This window comes from Struthio camelus, chromosome 1, assembly GCF_040807025.1.
Source record: "Struthio camelus isolate bStrCam1 chromosome 1, bStrCam1.hap1, whole genome shotgun sequence".
Taxonomy (NCBI): domain Eukaryota; kingdom Metazoa; phylum Chordata; class Aves; order Struthioniformes; family Struthionidae; genus Struthio; species Struthio camelus.
The window spans coordinates 108922213-108946066 of NC_090942.1; the positions used below are offsets into that span (position 1 = coordinate 108922213).

At 37.5% G+C, this 23854-nt stretch overlaps 1 long non-coding RNA gene across 7 annotated transcripts in view; it reads left to right on the top strand.

Annotated features, from left to right (window-relative positions):
- The window catches only part of LOC104144066 (uncharacterized), a 269311-nt gene extending 247547 nt beyond the window's left edge, over positions 1–21764 (top strand). For 5 of the 7 annotated variants that reach the window (XR_011134965.1, XR_011134964.1, XR_694049.2 and 2 more), the window contains 5 exons: positions 8902–9903; positions 10960–11171; positions 12761–12805; positions 14823–14939; positions 18791–21764. This is a non-coding gene — a long non-coding RNA (uncharacterized lncRNA). The remainder of the gene's footprint in view (positions 1–8901; positions 9904–10959; positions 11172–12760; positions 12806–14822; positions 14940–18790) is intronic. The other 2 variants (XR_694046.2, XR_694047.2) reach the window with 2 other exon arrangements.
- The last annotated feature ends 2090 nt before the right edge of the window (positions 21765–23854 follow it).

Sequence of the window (23854 nt, forward strand, 5' to 3'; positions counted from 1 at the left end):
ACAGTCAGTCCACAAGTAGAAGAAAACAGTCAAATCTTATACTGCAGTTGCTGTACATGCTGTATCGTGATCCTGATGAGCGCCCGGCTGAGTGCATTGGTTTTCGATAGAAGATGAGTGAAACACAAACTTTGACCGAAAAATCCAAATTTGTTTCAGTGGAATTTAGATAGCTATTTTCCTTTTTTGTACTTTTCTCTCTCCTTTTTAATTTTTTTTTAAAAACCTCCTCCTAACAATAAACTTGGACGTATAAAATAAATTTCTTGCTGAAGCTAAGTCTTTATCCATTTCCTTGGTCCATCTGACAAGTGTCATGCAGTTGCAGTAGAAAGAATAGGAGTATCATTTAAGGTAGTACTATACTGGCTACCATGGGTACTGGTGGCTGTCAAACCACAGCAGAAAGGGGCTCTGAACAAAAATCAGCTCATCTAAGAAACAAGGACGGTATTAACGGGAGGTAGCCTGCACTGAAAGATATGTAGCTGTAAGCAGACATTTGATGCATTACACTCAAGATACTGCTTTATGTGCAGAAATACATGCCATGTTTCATGAAGCCAAGAATTTATTTTTAATCCTGTTAATGTTTTAAGAGTTTAGTAATCCAAAGTACAGATACAATAAGCTATGCTAGTAGCCCAAATTAATACTGAAGAACCTCAATAAGAATAATATAAAATTGCTATATAAGAAAACTTATTAATATTTATGCCTTTTGTTTGCTGTTATATTCATCCCTCTTGTGTCCCTCTGGGTCCTAAGGTTGACATTGCCAGTCCTCCTTCATCCTTTTGATGTAACCTTTATTTACATCTGTTACAACAGAGACAACTTCTTTGGTATCATGGAATATCTCTACCTAAATATACAAGTCTTTGGCAGCTGACTTGCAAGTCCATTCTAGCGACTGAATAGTTTTGTAGATTCATATCTTTCCGTTAGGTCCAGCTTCTCTTTTTGTTACTTTATATTCTGGCTTTGGATTTTTAGAAACTCGGTATAATATCCCAAGAGATTCCTTCTCATTCTGTGTTCTTTGTGAAGCAGAGAGGGAATCTCATTCAAGGGATGAAAAACTTGAGAAAAAGAGCTTTGATTTGGAGTCAGCTTAGCAAATGAAAACTAAGCTTTCTTCAAGACAGCGGGTAAGAAGTTAACTTCAATACAAAGATGTTAGACTTGCAGGTTTTTCTGTTGGACTGTGTGTTTCTTGTTGACATGCATTGTAAACTTCAGACCTGCCACATGTCAGAGTAAGCAGTGTTTCTATTGCTGTTGTGTAGCAATGAGGGATGGCTATGCAAGTAGAGCAGAAAAACTGAGAGCCCACCTTTTCTGTCTTGTCAGTCAGCAGGGCAGAGAGAAGGTGAGAGGGGAAGGAAAATAGTCCTGGTGTCCCCTGGTAGTCAGTAGGGAATAGTATGTGTTCTGGTGACCTAGAAAGCCACCGCTGTCGTGACCTGCATTGTAATGCCGCTCTCCTGCACATCCTCCCGCTGCTCCCGCTAGGGAAGTTGCAGCACCTGCGTGCGGTACCGTGTGCACCTTTAAATCCCCCCCTGATGTTACCATCTGTTCGACCTACTATGCTTTATGAAAGAAAATGGAACTTGAATCAGCTTCCAGGAGGTAGTATAAGTTCTGACAGTTTCATCTCAGCAGAGTGCTTGATTTCCACTGCCTAAGAGCTAAAATAATAACGTCCCTTCATTGCCACTCCAAATCCAACATGTCAGCATTACTGATGCGTGCTCTGCCACTCCCTTCCTCAGCAGGCTGGCCCACAGAGCTCCGTTCTCAGTCTTAAAATGCTGTTCAGTGCTAAGATACAGGCTTTTATTCTGTTTCATTGTTCCAGAAATTAAGATACTGAACTTTGAAACCGCAAGCAGAGAGAACGCTCTTCAGCTTTCCATGAGGATTCAACTGCTTTATGGAAAGGCATAATTTAAACTACCAATGTATTAATTAACTAATTTAATTTTTATAATTGCAGTCCTGTGCCTAAAAGATCAAGGAACTGGCTGCAATCAGTTTAATGCATCTTAAACAGAGAGCTATTTTCTACCCCCGTGCTTGCCGTTATCTGGATCACAGCCAATGCGCTACACAAAATCCATTCTTTTAAGGAGAGCTAATGACACAAGCTAAGTGATCCTGAATGATGAAATGGTTGGTGCGGTTTTTATTGATTTTGCCAAAACATTCAATCTAGATTCTCATTTGCTTTTCATTCAGTTGTGAAAAATATCTTGTTCTGGATTTTTTTTAGATTGGGCTGAAAAATGCATTAATACATGTCTGATGAAGTAGAAGAAAGGAAGGAAGAAGCTGATGGAAAAAAAATACATATTGTACTCTTGCACTTGGGATCTCTATTACTTTTTAATTCAGTCAACCTTGGTTGTTTACTTACATCAAAATTGTTATAACGTTTAATCTTGGTAAAATTTAATGTATCATTAGGAAGACTTAATTAGTTGCTAATTACTTGAAGCAGTTCACAGGGTGAACTATATCTCTTCTACATGGAAGGGCCCATCTTCTCAAAGGGCTCGGTGAAGCCCGTAGAGTCTTTTCTTGGCTTCTGACCCTGATCTGATATGAGTCTAGTGACCACAGCAGTCAAGGTAAGTAGCATCTCCTAGGGGATGGAAGAATTCCAGAAAGGGAGATGAATCCTATTGATATTTGATGGAAAAAGAGTGATGATGGACAGAAGAGATCAGTAAGCAATCCTGAAATGTGTAAGTTTGCGTGTTTTTGGATGTTTCCATTTACACTTATAAAAAAAATTTTCTCCATTAGAAAAAATAGTAGGCATTTGATAATTATATTACTTGGAGTTGACTATTTTTTTTGCATTTGCTAGACTTGCTGATAAGGTCTGGGTTCACTAGTCACCAGTGAATTGTACCTTTGGAGTGCAGGAGTTATGGGCTTAAAAAAAAAGCCCATAAGAGAAATTCTGAGAAATTTTGAGATGCAAAGACTGTCATATGTTGTGTCTTATGTGTTCCTTATCAAAAAAAAAAAAAAAAAAAAAACAGAAATAACTGAGAAAGAAAAGCTGTTAGCAGACTATTGCAAAAGCTAAACTAGATGGCCATTGAATGGGGGGCAGCAAGGCAGAGTAGCTAATAGAGGCAGATAGTGGGCATCTCCCAGCCTTGGATCAGCTGCAATGGATAAGGCTGTCTTCTTCACTACAACTCAAGGAGGTGGTAAGCCGTCTAACAGCTGCCAACTAGTATGACTCCAAGAAAAGAATTACTTGCTTCTAAAAGGATAAGGGCCGCTATATGTTTTCCTGCTTATTTTCCTTTCTCCTTTTCTTTTCTCTCTTCAGTACAGTGCTGCTGGATTCAGATTCATTGTCTGAGTAAGGAATTTCAACTAATTTGAGCACCCATATTTTTTTTCCACTCTTTGTTAGTGGCCTCTAAAATTTGAACCTACACCATGTTGCTGCCAATCAAGTCCTGGAAAAACAGTTAACACATGGTACCCCGTATCTTAAAATATATGTAATAGCAACATAAATGACTAAATGAGCAGCTATTTCCATTTCACAGACACAGAGCTGGGCATAGAAGGACTGAAGCTCGTACTAAATAAAGGCTTGGGCTTTTAAGTTCATATTTATATTATATGTACATGTATTGCATGTTATATGAAATCCCGTAAGCTCTTTCTTAGCTAGGACTCCTAAACACTGTGAAAGCTCCTCAAGTTCTTGACTTGCTTTCCTAAGCAATTCAATAGGGCTGAAACTAGATTTAAACAGTACCAGATTCACCGTGTTGCTCAAATTCACTAAAATCTTTAAAGGAGCACAAAGGGATTCAGCTCAAACGATGCTGTCAAATAGCACATAAAAAAAATCCATCTGTACACTTAACATGGGGTCAGAATTAGTAGGCTTGCTGCTTTTTCCTTCCTCTATCTATATACCTGCCTAGAAGTTAGGGATGGATGTCAGATGATAAGTTTTCCCTCTTCTTGAGGGAATTCAAACTTAATCTCTCTCATATATGGAGAGTTTCCAAATCATCAAGTAAATGCATATTCTAGGAGGAAGGCATCCTACCGTGTACTTCAACTTTAGTTTGTCCAGGAAGCAGTTTGTAGGGGGAAAACAGTCGAACTTAACAGTCATCTGAGATAGGGGCTCTCAGAGGTCTAGTTCTAAGCAGTACTTGTGCATTTTACATGAAATTGTAGTAGGATACAATACATAAATATGTGCTATAGCAGACCGTAAAGTGAGGCTAGGCTTCAAACTGTTTCCTCGGAGCAAGGGGGCTGGAGCAATCAATGACCTTTGGGTTCTGGGTTTTTTTTTTTTCAAACCTTCAAGACAAGCTTTACTTTTTGAATCACATTTCAAACTTCTCTTCTGTAACATTTCTAAGGAACCCTTAGCAGGAGTAAAATGTAATGAAATAGAAAATGACAGTCTCAATGGTATGGGTGAATCTCATACAATGCCAAGCAAGCAAGGGGCTGAAAAACAGATAACCCGTAGCTGCTGCTGCTTGGAATTGACTAATTATGCTTAATAGGGTAGCAAGGGTCAAACATCTTCTCTGACAACCCTTACAAATACATGAGAAATAATTTGGAAAAGTAGTAGCCTTTTAGTTTCTGAGCTGTTGGAAGTTTCCTAGCAGTTGAAAAAAAAAGACTAATTGTCAAGGATTGTTCAGGGAAAAATATAAATAATTTTTCATTGTATTTATATTCTTAGTAGGGTTTTCAATTAATGGGATGTATCTGGAAGTTATTTGACTAGCTTTACGGATCAAGACATTGATGCTAGCACTGGTAAGAGAGACGGAATCAGTCCACTGAAACATTTCCTAAGCAGTACTACTTATTATTTTTTCCTACAGCATATTCATAGTGCAAATCTACACTGATACTGGGGTCAAAATGAGGCCACCCTTAAATAACCCTGAGCCACAAGCTCAGCACTTCATCATGCATTAGCGTTCACATCAGTGGAGAGGGAGGTTCTTGTTTACAAAGCAGGACCTTTTTCAGAATTGGGCTTTTGATACTTCATTTTTGTTTTTCCAGACTTACCTGTGTTTACAGGTAGTAAAGAAAATAGGACATAAGAGAAGACACTGCAGGACTGAATAACAAAAATGGGAATCTGATATTGTATCCAGTGGAATTCCATGCTGAAAGCCTGTAAGTTAATTCCAACCACCCTGCAGAAAGAGAACGGGAGGTAGGAAATACTCCTATCAAACTCCATATCTGGAAGTTTAGCATAGCTTTTAAGTGAACAAACAGCCTCTAAACAATGATCTTGCTTAGTGATTTACACTTTAAGACTTAATGGCTAGGGGCTCAAGAGCAATTATAAAGATCCTGGCTATGTAGATACTTTTCAATCTAGATATTGAATAATGCCATTACTAGTGCCATTAACCATCTTGTGGTTCAACTCGTTGCAGTAGCTTTTTATACGAATATCTTCCCTGTAACAATGAGAAGATAAACATTCTGTGTCTCTGAAGCTAAATGTAAAGATATGTTTATTTAGATCAGTTGCTTCTAGTGAGCTGCTTGCAGCCAAGTTTCTGTGGTATATTTGAGGAAGTAAAATATTTTTTTCTTTGCAGTCCCTTCACTAACATTGAGAAAATTCAGATTTACTTTTCCATAAATCTGTACCAGAAAGGGCGCAAGCAGACATTACACACACACTCAGAGATAAAGAAGCAAGGTCCTTATTAAAATAGGAATCTCTTAAGGGCTCGATGGTGTTCCTGCTTGATAAATTATCCATTGGTGAACATGATTTGCTGTAAGTCAAAAGTGTGAACCCACATACACAATGTATGCATGTACAACATAACATCTAAAATATCACTAATAACCTTCCATTTGATATTTTGAAGGCTGTTCTCTTTTATTTACAGTTCTGTCAACATTTTATACGTATTGATTTTTACAATACATATTGGTCATTATTTAGTTGTGGGTGTTCAGTTTTGGATAAGTCTTAAGATATGTCATCCTGGGGTGACTAAAAAGAAAAATTCAGAATTCATTTTGATCAGTTTAAAATACCTAAAAACTTTTGGCTTACCTGATAAAATTTTGGAAAATGTTGGGTTCGTGGAAAGGTGTAATCCTTATGGGTGGTTCAGGAAACTGCAGTTATAAGTACTTTTTTTTTTTTTTTTTTGTCAAGTATTTTGTGGTATAGTCAATCTTTCCAGTGTGAAATCTTCATCTTCATCTCTCTCTCTCTCTTTTTAATAGATATATCTAAGTGAAAACTTGTGTGTGTGGTTAATGTGATTTGACTTTCTCATTTTTCCAATATAATTAGGTTTTTATATGAAGCTATTAATGTTAATACTATGGAATTATTTTTTCTCACATAGCAAGATAATCATTTTGAAATAGTAATCACAAAAATGTAAAGTTATGTTGCTATTAAACAATTAAAACCTTCCTTTGACCAAAAAACAGCAATTCAGCTTTGATTACACAATGCTCTTTAAATCAAAAAAAAAAAAAAAAAAAGTATGCCTCTTCTTTTTTGGTATTGACTTTCATTTGCTATTTCATCTAGAAGCCTTTTGTATGGAAATTAGATTTCTCTTTCTCGTTGAACAGGTGCTAATAAAAGTATTTAACAATCACTGGTTGAAGTTTTAAGTCAAGTCACTTTGATTATTTTTGCATGCGAAATGTCATTTTCTTCTGCAAGCACCCAAGCAAACAAGGTTACTGAAGTGAGTACTTCCAAATGAAACAAATAACAAATGTTTGTGAAAACCATGTTTTAAGTTTTTCTTCAGCAGCAATCATTCAAGTTGATTAATCAGGAAACACGAGTACTATAAAGGCAAACTTCAAATACACAAATCCAGTTTCATATATCAGTTAATTCTAGTGACCTTCTTGTAACCAAACTTCTGTATAACTCCTGATCTGTCAGCTGGCATCCTTGACGCGTCTTTTTTTTTTTTTTTTTCTTCCCTACAATGTCATTATACTAGCAGCTTGAGTAGAGAGTATGAAAACAAAAGGCGCAACCTTATAAGGTAGGAGTTGACTGTAAGTTGGTCTGAGAGGTATGATTGCAAGGGATACTTTATGCATACAACTTGAACCTGCAAATACTTCTGCAAGCAAACAACTTTCTCACCTAAATATTCCCAGTGTGTTCAGCACACCAGAATAAGGTCCTAACACAGGGATGCTTCCTCTTGGCTGATTGTTTGCCTCTGAAATCTCCTCTGTCTGGTGTGAAATTGTTTCCAGACTAAATGTTTTTTTCTTGAGTCCTCTTTAGTGCAGCACTATCAGCTTGCATGTGATTGGGTGGCTCGAATTTGTTGTTCTTTATGAGTTCCCAATGAAATAATGCTTATGTCAAAGCTCTTCCTTTTAAAATAAATAACCTAAGAAATATTATGATTTTAAGAGGAGAAACAGGAAAGGAAAATGTTCACTGTTTTCTATTTGCTGTTGATTCCTTCAATGTTACAACTATATAAAGACTGGATATTCATCATGATCTGTTCTATTGAAATTGAACTTCAGACTGCTCTGGTGCAAAGGCAAAACCAAACACAGTAAAAGTATAAAGTGAAATTCAAAAGCTATATTGTGAAATGGGATCAAATACAATAAAAAGTGTTCTAAATAATAGTGGTATAAATTGTACTGTTTTTATGTGAGGTTTTAATGTTTGCTACGTACAAATACTGTGCTGTGTGAATTGTGGCAGGAAAGGCAGGAGGGAAGGAAATGTTTCAGGCGGTTATGTGTTGGATTTCTGGTTTGAACTAAGCAACTTGTTGTGCTCCGTTGTACCTTTTTTTTTTTTTTTTTTTTTTTGAACTCTTTCTTATGTCATGGCAGAAACAAGACATGTCCCTAGAAAGAAAAAGATTCTGCCATTTGGTCAATAACTGTAAAGTTGCATATATTTTGAAATAGGTAAACATGTCCTTGATTTAAAAAACGAAAAAAACCAAAAAAAAACAAAAAAAAATGGAGTAAATGGAGGCTTTGTACTTGGGAGTTAGTTTTCTTTACTATCTTTTCCTTCTAAGTGAGTTGAAATGTGCTGGCTTGTCCTTTTCTCCTTTTCTTTTCTTTCTTTTTTTTTTTTTTGACATTAAGGTAGACTATATTTTATCATCCAAAGAATTGTTGCCATTATTATTATTTCTGGTTCAGGTTTTGTGCTTCAAAGGTGTTTTCAGCCTCATCTAAGTAAAGCTGGTTACTGCTTAGCTCTAACTGATGTTAAAAGTTACTACAGCTAGGGAAGGATAGATTTCCCCAGCTTATCATTATGAAAGATCATTGTAATTTCAAATGAGAGTTAAGAGCTAAAAAGTAGACTAAATGGAAAGCTCAAATAGAAGGTTAAAGAGAACTCCATCTAAAATACTAGTATGGTTTTAAATTCTAGTCAGGGATTTACTGTTCTGTTCTACAGGGCCAGTCACACATGTCTGGGATACTGTAAGAAAACAGTGTAATATTTCAAAAGCAAGAGACCCACTGAACCACAGAAAGGAATAATTTAAAGGGCAGTAACAAAAGATGGGAGAAAAATAGAATGTTTTATCAGTGTGATACAATGCCAGAGATTTTTTGTATTCTTTATTAAATAGGGTAATTAGTCTGTGTACCGAGATCAAAGTTAGAATTAAATTTCCAGGTAGTCCACTGAGGCTGAGACCAAAGTGGTATCACTTAGCCAGTTCTTTTCTAAGGTGTTCTGGGATATTTGAACTATGTATGTGATCTCTTGTCCAATTCAGTATGCCAAGTCATGGGCAGGATCTTCAAAAATGCTTCTTTTTTTTTTTTTAAACTTAAAATTGCATTTTTTTTTTTCCTCTACAGGTCTAATTTGCAGCATCAAAGAGGAAAACTTGCATGATAACATGGAAACAATTACTAGAAGTCAGCTGCATCCCCTAACTTCTGGAATGTAATACTTGACGGCAAAGTTGGTACAGTAACATTTTTCCATAGCATTGTATCCAAATTGCTCAGCAGATTAGACTGACAGTAAGAATGATATCCTCTCAACTGTCTCTGACTAAGCAATTGCTAACTGGGTCTTCGGCAAACATGAATGACACGTTTCACCAACGAGACTTTTAACCAGCTTGCTTGTTCACTAAAAGTTTCTCTGCTGGGCACAAGACAGCAAGGGAATTTAGATATCCTGGTATCTAACCACCTGAGCATTTGCTAAAGCATATGTGCTCTGTGATCGTGCAATAGCATTGCATACCCTTAGTAGCCAGCACTTGAATGCAGTAAACCCAAAGGATTTTCAGAACAGCTTGAGTTCAAGCATCCTACATTTCCGATAGAACTTGCCGACGCTTGAGATCCCTTGAAGAAGGAACCTGTAACAACTTGTCTGACAGCATCAGCCACATGTCTCTATAAAACATGGATTGATATACGGCAGCAGACCTGGGCTGACAGTGCATGTGCTCAAAGCGTCCACAGACCAAGAAGGCACAGTTTTGGACATGTGTGCTGGGAGCTGACAAGAGGTTGGCTTTCCCCCCTGCTGTGGTCCAGAACTCAGCCGAGGCCTGCGCCTGATCATGTCTGTGCAGACTATCGGTTTTAGATGTCTGGTGATCTAAACTTGATCTCAAACCTGAAATATAATTTAGACAAGGAACCTGACTTTGAAACTACTGCTTCTCTAGTAAAGCGTACAACTCTAGGGTTAACAGCCCCCTAAACTGCCTAAAAATGACCTAAAATGGTATTTTTGAAAAAGCCAGCCTACAATTCTCCAAGATGCGTTGGAGATCTCTTACGGAGTCACGAGAGGCAGACTGTTCTGCCCTCAGCTTTTCTCTGAAGAACATGTCTAAGGTATATCATTCAAAAATGAAGCTGGAGGTCATGTCTTTCTGTTTCAAATAAGAGGCTCAGTAGCCACGATCTAAGTGAAAAGGGTGTAGAGGCATGCTATACTGTACAGATCAGAGGTGTTGAGAAGGGAGCAAAGCATCCCTCCTTCTCCTTTCCTGCTTCCCAAAATCTGGACTTGACCTGTGCCTCTTATTTTACCAAGCTATTGTTTGGAGAACACAACAGGATTTAGGAAATAAGGTTTGATTCCTTTCCCTGACTGAAGAGAGTTCAATTTGCATCTCTCAAGGTACCTGTAAGCTGACCTGGGCCGGGGATGCTCTTGTTTCTTCCTGCTGTAGCTGTTTCACTGTGCGTGGAGTACTTAACCTTTCAACGAACCAGGGACTCAGAAAGAGCAAGGGTACAAGCATACACAGGAATAAGAATGAAGCTGACTCTGGTAGCTTGTGCTTGGGACCTTACTTGAAAAATGGGTATTAGTCCAGGAAATGATTATGAATATATCATTTCTCCTGAAAAGGCAGCTTGCCATAATTCCCCAGAGTTGCAAGATTACTAGATATGTCCTAATTGATAGTGATGTCCTAGCTAGAGTGGGAAAGGCAACTGAATAAATTTCATAATCTGAGCAAATTGGAATCCTATTGAACTAAGCAATAGATTCCAGTTTAGCATTTAAGCTGTAAGTTAAAAGGAAAAAAAAAAAGTGTTCGTTAATGTGACAGAGCAGATTCTGAAATAGCTTATCATTAAATACATTTCAGCTGTAAATTTAGAATTGGATGACTTTTTGCCCACCTTGATTAAATAGGTACTTCCTTGGAGCTGTGGTGTTAGCAAAGCAGTAACGTCAAAGGTTGCAGTTGTTACTGCTGTGAAATATGATCTTAATTCTTTTGTTAAACGTGCCACTTAGATGCCATATATTTTCCTCTGCTCCAGCAAGTCAATTATCTGTAGGCTTACAGCTCAAATCAGTATTTAGCCATGTTATAAGAGATGTATCTAAACAGTACAGACAGCTTCCTCCTGTGTTGTGTTCTTCTTCCTCAGACCCATTGAAACTGCAAAAGGATCATCTGAAGATTGAACTTCAAACCCTTTCTCATGCAAATGGTGTAATTCTCAATGCTGTGTGCAGTTCTGAAACTGAGCTTGGGAAAACCTTCATCCAAAGCCAAGTGCAATCATTACCACCAACCCAAGGGTTTTGTCTGAATGAGCATTTAATGATTGAATCCAGTGGGATTATTCCTATGAAAAAGGTCAGCAGGATCTGAACCTTGAATTATAAATGCATTATAGTGAGGACTCCATCTTCCTTTATATTCTGTGAAGTGCTGTTCATATCTATTGTCCTGTGAGGAAAAAATATTCTCCTATAATAGCCTGACCCTCTTTTGAACTATCTATATGTTTTGGATATTTCAAGTGTTCCACAACTTGTCTATTGTTCTGCTTCCTAAATTCTTCCCAGCTGGGGACAAATTACCATTTTAAATCAGAAACTTCATTTGTTTATTTTTAATTCTTGCCAGCAGTTGTGTAAAGTGACCATGAACGCTGCCTCAACTGTGCAGGGGGGTCATTTGCTTCACTACAATGCTAAGTGCTTCTTTCCGTGCCATAACTGTGTGTTAGGCTCCTAGTCTAGTATGCCAACTGGGAATTGGGGGGAGGGAAGGAAGGTTTAGCCTCTCAGCTAGTTTTCTGCCCTTCATGGGTTTTAGAGGCAATGTAAAATTTAAGGGCAGCGTAGATAAAACTACATTTAACTTTGTGTCTGCGGAACGAAGAAACTATTACATTCTTTGAATTACTGCTGTTTACTGCTAGTTCATGGACCTACCAATCCCAATTCTTCATCTTATCATAGAAGAATGTCTCACTATAGCTACATAAACACCTATCCCAAATGAAATCATCATACCTACCCCATACAAATGTCCTTTTTGTTATGCAATTTACCCTTTTCACTGTCTTTAAAGTGTCTTTACCTTACTTGTTCATGTTTACCTCTAAACTGTCAGGTGGAGCATTTTTACAAGCTGTGTATTTCAGATTCCTCAATGACAGCTAATATTTTCATTACTGATGTATTCACTTTCCTGATGAGGTATTCTACAATCATAACAAATTAAATGAGTGAGATACAGTGTGCAGATACTTGTTTGCTCTTCGACTAGTTACAGAGAAACAGCTTGTACTAAAAAAACAAAACACGTAACTCAATAACTGCAATATTGCTAAGCTAGAAGCGCCATGGATTACTGAATCTTGTTCTATTGCTGAATGCTGTAGCAATGTCATTGCGATTCCATTATAACTCCCAACTAGCGTCTATGGAGAAGTTGAAAAAAGCTTGCCTTGTGGACTAAAACTGTGTATTTTATATTCCATTTCAATTAATAAGGTATTCCTCCCCTTTCCAGGAAAAGCTAAATGAAGGTCCTCTTATGTGTTTTCTGAACAACCAGAGGATTTTTTTTTTTAATCTAAGTCCATAAATCAACATTATAAAATGTTTTCCTTCGTTCTAATCAGCACCTCAGAAGCTTCAAGAAAGAAGTTTCCAGATTTGAAGTGCAGTTAGTCTTTGTGAGTGGTCAAGAGGAAGTTCATTGCCGATTGCTTTTTCTCAAGTATGTCCACTTCATTGCTTTCTTGAACTAGACTCCTGCTAACTGCTCCCCACCTCTTGCTGTTCACTTCTTTATTGGAATTCCTACCAGTTTTGTACAGCTGTAAAAATGAGGAATGGTAACATGTCCACCGTCTGCCTGCTATATATGTTTCAATCGTATGTATTTAATTTTTGGAAATTATAACACCTTTTTTTTTTTTTTTTCCTTAGCTATTCTAGCCCTCAGGTCCACAAAATTAAGCCTTCTGAGCAGAGGTGAGTGATACTACTCCAGACAGAGAATGGAAACTACAACGCACTGGGCAGTAAATACAGATCAGACACCAATGATTGCTCTTAAGATTGTTCTGGAAAGCAAGTCTTTGGCTCTGCCTCTTCAAGAAAACAGCTAACAGGGTCAACAAACCCATGCAGGATGGAGTGGGATCAGAGAAGACAGTTTTGCACTTCACAAGCCCGTGGCAATGAAATTGCTATTTCAGAAGGGCACAGAGCAGATTCATTATAAGTATTAAGCTTTTAGGATCCAAAGATTTTTAGGATTTAAAAAAAAAAAAGAAAAAAGAACAGAAATCACAGGGAAACAAGAACATCTATGATAGTAAATTTGGGAGGAGTGGATGAGAGGGAAGAGCCAAAGATATCCCAGAGAGAAGTAAAGGTGATACCAGTGCTAAACTAAATTCTTTTCTATTGAGATTTTTGCCTATCTTTTGATTTAGAAAAGTATTCTACTCCCTGCTAGCTGCCAGTAAACTTCCTTTTGTTTGTCTTTTCATTATCATATTGGCTTTTTTTCCTTTGAGCTTCTGAAAGTGGAAGTCTGTAGTTTTCCAGCTTTTGTACTGCTGTAATACTGCAATCTTTTTCTTTCAGTGGGGATCTGAAAAATGTGCCTCTTTATGTACATATCTGTGTGTGGGGAGAGGATGGTCATAGATACCTGTCTTGATTTATTTTAACAGCAGCAGTTTTTGGCAACCCAAATTTCAAAAGAAACCTGAAAATATGGTTGGTTTGACATTAGCTCCTGTTTTTTTAATTCAGTTCACATTGCCTGCAGCAACTCATCTCTTTCTCCTAACAAATGATTAAGACAGGTAACGCTGAAGTTCCCAAACAAGCTGCCTGACTGTCAAGTGACTGTCTTCATTGACGCAGTACACAAGTAAACACATGCTATAGAATTGGCATCCAAATAACCAGGCAAGCTGTCCCTATTGACAGTTGCTCCTGCCTCAGCATATGTATTGTCCTCTTGGATTATCCCATCTGCAGCTGCTTCAGCACTGATGCCACATCATCATTTTACTTGCTCCAACGGTTCTTCTTCAACAACTGAACTCCATCCTTCATGAACTGCATCTCAATGTCTGTGCCAGAACGAACTCTTCAGCTACTTATGGTTCGTGCTCTGCTGACACTATTTAAGCAACGTCTTCAAGAGATACCAGACTGTTCTTGCATATCATAATGATTTTTTCTTAAAGCTTGTTGCACATAAAACTAGAACATAATGTTGCCCTTCATTACAAAATGGTAGGGAGTAGAAATTAATGTTTTCTTAAGAACCTTTAAAAATGGCTTGCATCAGTGTGCTTTAAAACATGATCACTGAAGAACAGCATATGAATTTGTGAGCCAGGAAAGCAATCAGGATTTAGTAAGGGAGGAGCAGCACTAGAGAAACTTGTAAAAAACCTTCATTAAAATCATAACAGAATGGAACATTCCAGCTTCCATGCTTGCAATTTATGTGGAAATCATGATTCCCTTTTGATTCAAATCCCTCTGTAAAACTCCTCACTTCTGTGTGCTGCTAGCACTAATGCATGAAACAAAGAATAACTGGATGGCTAGTTTTGACTTTCCGTCTACATACCTTGTGAGTCTGTCACAGTCTGCCACATTGTCATATAGTTTTCCACAGGTAGAATGCTTCCTGAAATCAGAGGATATTTTAATATTTCTGGGGTTTATGTCTTCAGTTAACCATTTGTAGTATTATGAGCTATACCCCAAAAAAATTTGATCATCCAGTGTACTATGTTGTCAGAATTCAGGTACCTACATCCAAAGCTGGCCTGCAGATGAGGCTTTCAAGATTGCTAGCTGCACACCTGACTACGGGCCGTGATGCATTTTTAATGTAAAATGATTAAAAAAAAAAAAAAAAAAAATTCCTCCATTTCTTTCCTTTTAAAGGTATTGTCAAGACACACTTAATGAATCATGCAGAACAAAACATGAGTTACCTTTTCTTTTTTTTAAGGTTAGCAGGAAGACGATGACCATCCCATCCCTTTGTTTTCTTGAGCGTTGACCTTGGAAGAAGGAGGCCTAGAAGACTCAAATCTTCCATTTTCTATTTAGATATCTTCTTTACAGGGCAAGTTCCCACGTCTTATCCAAAAGGGGGCCCTAATTTCATATAGAACCAAGAAATTCTGGTTATGATGCTAGAAGGAAAATAAATTGTGACTGCTCTCAGGCCTGAGAATATAGCTCATATATTTGCTGCAAATGCTAGGTTAAAATTAAAACAAAGCCTTTAAAATTCTAGTCAGAAAGCTTTTTACTGTTGTGTTTGCTGGATTATCTTAGGAAAAGGTTCAGACTCTGAAATAAGTGACAAATGCCCAGTTTAAAATGAAACACGATATATTAAATGTGTTGCATCTAAAGCATGATGATCAGTTTGTCCTAGGGTCCTTATTGTGGTTGATAATATTTAAGTTTGCAACTTTATTTCTATATCTGAAATAGCAATATGCCAGATTAGGGGGGAAGGAGAACAGAGAATTGTTCTATATTAGATTTTTCCATTTTTATCATTTACTTTTTTTTATCATTTACTTTTTTAGGAAAAAAAGTCAGTTGATCAAAGATAGGATTAGCACTTGACTCCCTAAGAAATCTTTTTTGTCTAGTATAAACCATGAGTTTGGTGAGATAGTTAATCTCTTATGCAATTGCAAGGGTAATTCCCAGCAGTAAAAAGAGTTTAGAACTCCATAGTTCCAAAGGAGATGAAATTGGATATGTGTGGATACTTCAGAGACCTTCTGAGTTGAGTCCTTTTCCTCTCAGCATGAATGCCAATGTTCATATGGCATTTTGTAAGAGCGCATCCTTCACTTTTGTTCCCTTCAACCTCTTGCTATTTAGAATACCAGCTGTTTGTTCCCTTTCCCCCAAACAGTGGGTGTGTTTCAGTTTTGTTGTACTACTACCATCTGCAGTGATATGTAGTACTCTGAGCTACAGAGTGTGTGTATATGTATGGGCTTCTATTTTTATTTCCTACAGTGGTCTATTTACAGTTGTCAGGACTGTTATCTGTATAATTCAAAATCATCAATTCCTACAAAAATTAAAAGTAATTTTCAGTAGGACCTGACCCTTGTTAAATGTATATCCAGTCAAAAGAGAAAGACTGACGTGATACAAGATGCTAATACAGTTAAAGTTACTCCCAATACATAGTTGGAGGTTCTATTAAACCCAAAGAGAAGATAAATTTTTTTTGTAATATAATATGTGCCTGCCTCGGGAGATATTAATTGGTACCAAATCAGTAAGGTCACAGGGAAACAGATTATCTATTGACTTAAAATCTTTAACTGTAATATTTTCCTTTAATTCTTTTTTGGAACAATCTTACATTAAGTTGGTTGTATTTATATTTGAAAGTAATATATATTCTTGGACAATGTAGCAGTGATAATTATAATTGCCTGCTCACATGGTATTTCTTAGAAAATTATTACTTTGATATATTACTTTGAGTTATCTTTTTGGAGGCAATTTTAAATCTGTCAACAAACTGAAGTATCACTGTAACAACTTCTCAGTCTTTCAAATAAAGTGTCCTAAGGAACTTCGTTAAAATGATTGGGAGAAGCAACCTAACAGATTTCCAGATGTTCCATATGGGTGACTAACATCTGTTCAGGGAAGAAGTATAAATTTAGAAATCTTAGAGGTCTGGGTTGACTGACTTGAACTTTTGCGATGGACTCACTGATGTTCTCTTTCTACATCAGTATTGAAATCGCATTAACTTGTCATGGCATGCGTTCACCACTGCAAATTGATGTAATCATATTCATCTTTAAGCAGCATAGTACAAGCATGTAAATGAAACGTATTTTGTCTGTGCTATTTCATTCTTGATCATAATACCATGAGCTTGAAAGTGAGTTTTTTTTTGCTGTAAAAAATATCCTTGGAATTTAAAAAAAAAAAAAAAAAAAAGCCAGTTCATACTTCTTCCCTCTCTGCTGAGTTGCAGTTCTAATCCCATAAGCACAATCATACTTAGAAACTGGCATAATCTGTCTCTATGCTAAATAGGCAAGCTGACTTCAACAGAAGTTTTGGTTAAAGATACTTATGCATGCTTGTATTTGGAGCTAGATTTAGCTCACTAGCTATCTGACCTAATTTTCAAAAGAGCATGTTCAATGAATTTTTCACCGATAGAAACGTATATGTTTTGTTTCCTTGCAAGATAGCATACTAATATAATCATCGTTGAGAAATTTAACTCATCAAGAGTCTATAGCTGATAGACCTCAAAGTTCATATTACACAATTGCAGCAGTTCAACCTTTACATAGAAGAGCTTTATATAATTCAATAAAATAGAGTGGAACGAACCATGAGAAACTATTCTTACGTTGGCATTCAGTGGGTTTGCTTTTTGAAGGTATATTAAGGGAGAACAAGAAGTACTCTTGCTCTGCGGCATGCAAATAGGGCTGTGCCAGTAAAAATTAAGACTGTATATGTGTATGGTGAGCAGCTCCTGATAGGTTGGAAATTAATAGACGTTTCTGTAGCTTTAAAGATATGGCCCATAGAGCAGGCAAAGAGGAGATGCAAAAAGCTTTGGTGAATTTATTTTTTAAATTGAGATTAGGTCCCTGGGAAAATGCTTGCACAGTTCACTCTGCTCTAAAATGAAATTACATTGATATGTGAAATGCATTTGACTCACAGCTGTACTAGTAACAGGGGTTCTTAGTTTTCTGACTCCTGTGCATTCAGATTCCTAACAAAGGCGATGACGTTACATTGACATACTTCAATTTCTTCAAGAAAATAATCAAGTGGTAATTATGGCACATCACAACAAGGAATGTACCTTTTCACTTATTCATATGATTCCTTTGTCTTTTTGAAAAATTGATGGCAATGCAACAGTTACTTACCTGTGTAGCTGTTTTGTTATTGGATCCTATGAGAATCTGAATTTTAAACAGATGTCCGGATTTAACATATAGGTTCAGAAAGGTCTACCTACTACTTTGGATCCAAGTTTGTAAAATAACAGTGGATAAGTAGAGCTGGGGGGGGGGGGGGAATCAGATTTTCCTTTTTATTGCAAATTTCCTGAAAAAAAAATGTGGCAGTACCTTAAAATGGGAAAAAAAGATTTTCCACATCTTTTTTGCTTTTAAGTTCTTTTAAACTTTAAAAAATAGGGGGGGGGGGGGTTGCTTTGCATAGGTTTTTAAAAGTTTATGGTAGTAAATCACGGTGTTACTTCATAAAAATGATGAAACCCTTATTTCAAAGTGATCAAAATGCTTTTTAATTTTTTTTTAATCAATTTTTTTTCTGAATGTTTTAATTCAACAGAACAGTTCTTTATAGGAAATAATATTTCAGGAAAAAGAGAAAAGTGAGAGGCAGGATTGAAAATGAATTTGTTGTGAGTTTCAAAGTAGGATATGTGAGAGCCTGAAAACAAATGCAGCTTGCTGAACACTAGGAGGCAGAAAAAGAAATATTCAAGAAATAGTCTCAGTGATTAATGCTCTCCCAGGATTGGTGCTCTTTGCCTTAAATCATATCAAGAGTATTTACTTTTTACACGACGTAGCAACTGTGTAACCACTATATATTTTTTGCATTCTCACCAGTTCCGTTTGGAGTACTGCACCTACTGCCGTCCAGATCAGTAGTCCAGCATCCTGGCCTATGTTTGTAGTATAATTAGTAGTAGCATTTTGATGTGCGCTCATGCTCCCTTGCCAGGTGAGCTCTAGCATCTATCACCATATAGGTAGACTCTCCCTGCCTGCCTGTTTTAACTCTGCTGTTGATCCAGTTTATTACTGGAGACTGAATTAATGAATTCTTTAAAATTAAGAATGGTATGTATAATACAGATGGCATAGAAGTAAAGCAGTTTCTTTCTAATTGTTCATCTTTTCTGACTTTCTGAAACAGGATCTGTTCTTCACTTCAGACTAGAAGACAGATCTACAGAAGGTACCTGATGGACTGAGTCATCATTTCTGACATTACATTGAAGAGATTTGTAATACAAGCATAAAGATATGTATGAGTGGGACGATCTGAATGACAGTGGAAGCACCAAAACCGATACCAAAAGCAGGTTATAGCAATGGCATAGTTTAACAGCATCCAGATTAGCAGGTTATCAAGATCTCAGCACATTTCTGTGCAGCTTCTCAGCACTTCTGGGCCTAAGAAAAGGTATCAAGCCATGAGGAGACAAAGGTGAGAAGAACTGGACTGAAGCCCTGTGACACCTGGATAAGGAGAAGAAATGGTGAACAGAGGATAGTGACTCCTGGAGGTGGGATATTTTAGAGAGACAAAACTTCCTAATCATTATCAACTCTGAAAGAAAAAAAAGGCTTATGCAAAGCCAGCACCTGGTCAGTAACCTCAGCAGAATCCAGGAGGTGCAGGGAGGCCTCAATAGCCACCATCCCTCCTCTTCTGCGTCATCGTAGCAAAGCGTGGCTGTCTGGACTGCGTGAACATATGCCAGGTGGTATGAGATACGGTGAATGAAACCAATTTTCCTTTAAAATAAAATCACCTTCCCTTCCTAGGAGGCTCATACAGAGCTTTGCTATGTTGTTGCTATAATATTAGCTGCAATGAAATGTTTGAGGCCAAAAGTGGGGTCCTGAGCACTACCCATCTAACTTTGGAGTACATAAAATGCCTGGGTTCCTCAGTATTAAACACTTTAAAGTCTGCTCCTACCCAGCGCAGAGATCTGAGTCCAATCAAGGCTGAGTAGCTTCACACTGAGCTACTAATGCCTAAGTCCTGGGAGAATAGGCAGTTTAGACATCTCTCTGCCTGTGGAGCAGACATTACGAAAAAACCATCAAGAGCTGAGAAGAGAAGATGGAGTAGTTGCATTTCCCTTACCATTTTAATATGGTATCTGAGTTCTTAGAGGAGTAACTTCAAGGGAATTAACTTTCATGTCATGCTGTCCGGGAGTCTGCCTTGACACCACATTGTAACTTTAAATTTCTCCTGTTGTTAAGAAAATGAATAAGCTAAGAGAAAGAATCAGAAAGCAAATATGCATAAATCTGTAGGCTGTTAAAGTGGTATGAAGGAGTTCTCTAGTTCCACTGTGATCCAGTAATAGCATGTGCATTTTATTCAAAGGTTGCTTAGCATAAAATCTCCAAAAGGCACTGGAGCAGAGAATGGAAATGAGGTATCTTCATTTTCCTGGTGAATTCCTTGATATCCTTACCTGTATTTTTTTTTTTTTTTTGGCCCAGCAATATATTCTATCTGTTCTGCAAAAGCATCAGTGAAAGAGTCTGAGTCTTTTCTATGAAATGTGGAATAGCAGGCACTATGCTGCTTAAGGCACTTTTTTCACAGGTTAGAAATGGGGGATTGAGACTACTCAGTCAAGGCAGAGAACTGAAACCGTATCTCCCATATAAAGGCTGAGTATTGTGAAGAGTGGAGTAGTAAGAACATCTAAGGAAACAGTATTTATTTCATCAGGATTTGAATGATAACACAATGCTTTGTTGGTTCATGGAAGAAAGGCTGGTCAACCTACTTTATGAAGCAGGTTCAGAATGATGAAATCTTAATGGTCAAGAGAGACAAAGTTTAACTTGTTTCACTCTTCATAGTGCTACCTGTAGTTTAAAACACCAGGCCAGTGTGCTGGCAGTGCTGATTGCCTGGATTGGGACCTCAAAGTCCATTTTTTGAAGTACAATGTTTTTCAGTATGTTTAAAAAAAAACAAAACAAACTCATTATTCAGCAGATTTTTCTGCATGCGTTCAATTGCAGCTGCCTGTTCTTGAGACAAAAGTAATTTTGTGGCTTTTTGGTTTGTTTTTCTTGCTGCTTGTTTCTCCCAGGACAGTGCCAAAGCTGAATTCTGCCTTACCTTATATATCATGTAGAAGTGCTGGTCACGTTCAAGGTGAACCTAACGGGAACCAAAGGGAAGCTGATACTGTTCCATAGGGTCATTGGTACACGTGAAGCCTGGAGCTAGTGTAGCTTTCAGATCCAAACAGAGGAATTTGCAGGACTTGATTAAAAGGCAGCCTTAGCTTATTAATAGCATTTGTAAACAGAGCTCGTTTACCTTCTGGTGATCTTCATATCGAATGCTGAACAACGGAACAATACTTTAGAACAACGGAACAATACTTTAAAGAAGTGCTTTAAGACCATGACTCCTGCAAACACCTCTAAACAAGCTGAATTCTTCAACAGGGCAGACAAGACCGTGACATGGTGTCCCAATTTACTTCTTTCCTGTTGTTCAGATTAATTTGAAATGTAGCAATCAATAATCCAATTTACGTCTCAGCCAGCGCCTTTTTGTGTCTACGGTTTCCCATTAGGACCTCACTTATTGCAGCCCTTTCTCCACCGAGAGCAGCTCCCACCCCTTTGATAGCCTGGGAGGGCTAATGAGCCTCTCCAGCTGCCACGAGGGAGTGGGATCCCCGCTGCTCTGGACAGGGTTTGGGGTGGGTGAGCAGAAAAGCCCTACCACCTGATGTCGGTTCTGCTCGGCAGATTTTGTATCTCTGTTTACACGCCGCTCTGCTATAATTGACAGTTCTGTCATCGTTTCTTCACCATCTTTGACTGTATTGTTATAGCTGCATGCATACTATAGATTGGGAAGAATCCTTGCTCATCACAGCTGCCGTTTTCCTTTTCTCCAGTTCTTCTTGTTCCTTTTTTCCTATGCTTTTAGTAGTGTAAGTCATGCTGCTTATATTGCATATGCATTGACAGATTTTTTGACTGACATGCCAATTAATTCAGAGGAAAGGAAAAAAAGAACATTTTTGTTCCTGACGCTTCTTTATTTTTATCTTTGCGTGCCATCTTTGACAGGCTTTAAAATCTTATTCATATTAAAAAAGCATCTTTAAATAAAGAGCAATTTGTTATATCAGAAGTGTGTTACTACTGCATCTTACTTTCCCATTTGTTCCAGGCTATGCTAAGAAAAACTTCTCAGAACGATGTGATTCTGACGCTAAACAACTTTCCTGTAGTTCCAGTAAATATTTCTTACTCATGTGCTTGAGGGAGATTCGTTAATGACCCTATGCAAGGAATTCTCCTCTAGTGCCCTTTTCCGTGCTCCTTCAGAACCGCATTGGCTGAACCCTGATGAATATTTGCAGCTTCTAAGATTAAAGAGGATGATCCTAGAAAGGGCCATAAGTAGGAGCAGAAAACTCAAGTTTTCGTTAACTGAAAGTGAGTGGCAAGCAGACGTGCTATCTCGGTATCAGTAAGGAATTAGTCATTGCAATATGAGGCTTCTATAGTTTAAAACTTATTCATTGACTTTAATTTATTTATTTGTTTTTTTTTTTTTATTTTCCAGTTCTACCAGTGTCCAGGTAATTTTACTTTCTTCAAGAAAACACAGAGTTTGTTTGCTTTTCCCTTTTTGTATATAAATACATAGGAATTAAAATTACCTGTGTGCTCTCCCACCCCCCAACCTTTGGCCTTGGAATAATTCTGTGAATTCCTAAGGAAATAGAAAAGCAATAGAGAGAAAATTGCCTTCGTGTTTATACTAGGTAAATTATAATCTTGTTTTTTGCCAAGAGATCACAATTCTCAAGTAGAGTAGTGACCTCAATTTTTCCTCTTTTGGTAGAGCAGTGTTTAATGTCTTTTCCTCATTTCCTCTTTTGGGCCACAGTCGCCTCTGAGAACGGCGCTACCCACTGTCTACGCAGTGTTGGCCATCCCAAGGAGTCAAAGGGGTTTCAGGAATTTTTGTGGCATATGTAAGTAGTTTCCAGGGATGAAAACAGAGATAATGTGTGGGGAGAAATGAAGGATCAGTGACAGTAAAAGAAAACATAACAATCAGAACATGGATACTGAAGAAATAGAAATGTCATTCAGAGAGGAGCTGTGGGAAAGAAAAAAAGAGGACAATTAATTCTAATTCTTCTCTATTTTATTACTCCTGCTTTTGGTCATTTTCCCCTGAAAACATTTTTTTTCTAAGAAAGAGCACTGTCTAATACTGGAATATGTCACAGTCATTTTGGCAGGAAGTTTTCTTCTTGCAGTAAAAAATTTAGAATAACACCTGATTTGATGCAAAATACTATTACTGTTTTGTTGTTCTTTTACTTCTAGTGCAGATGTTTTCAGTCCTTTGTGTCCTATCTGTTGGTGCCATGTGTTTTGCTGAAAGCTGCATTAATCAGTGCATGTGACGGTCTTAGCTAGAGAAGAAAACTCATACAACCAACCTGAGGCAAGAGTTTTCATTACGATCTAGACATTTTAAAATTCATTGTGCTTCACAACCGTAGGTGATCTTAATCTGGGTTTGTGAACAAATGAGGGAAGAGAAACAGCTTTGGAAAATTTGGTGCTTTTGGAGCAATGACAAAAATTCCAGTGTTTTGGAGGGGATGGATATTGTACGCTGTGCTCCTGGAGCTCAAGGAGAGTTTTAAGCAGTCAGGAGCCATAAACTGTAAAATAGGTAACAATTGAGTAGCCAGGCAGAATAGTGATTACAGGTAGCAATTAGTCATGGAATGGCTGTCGTCTTAGTGGCTTGTGTGGAATTTCTTCCTTGCAACATGCAAGCCACGAGTATGAATTTAAACCTAGTGTTTTGCCTACTGGTTAATAGTGCTTTAGCATAATGTTACAGTGATATTTTCTTTTATCGATAATGAGTATAAGTAATGAAAAAAACAGTAAACTTTATCAGCCTGTAGACTTTTGCATTTGCTTTCTGGTGTTCACCTTCTTTGCATTTTAGAAATGCTATAGACTATTCCCTACTGCATTCCCTGTGGTGCTTATATTGTAATTTTAAGTAAGGCTCTAGATACTACTGCAGTTATGCAAAGCAGGTATTGAATTGCTGGGGTTAGAAGTAAGTACGTAGCAATTTTGTTAAGAAAAAGGCTAATACAAAGTTTCTAGGTTAAATGTAGAAAGCCCAGATCCTAACATTAGCCTCTGGTAG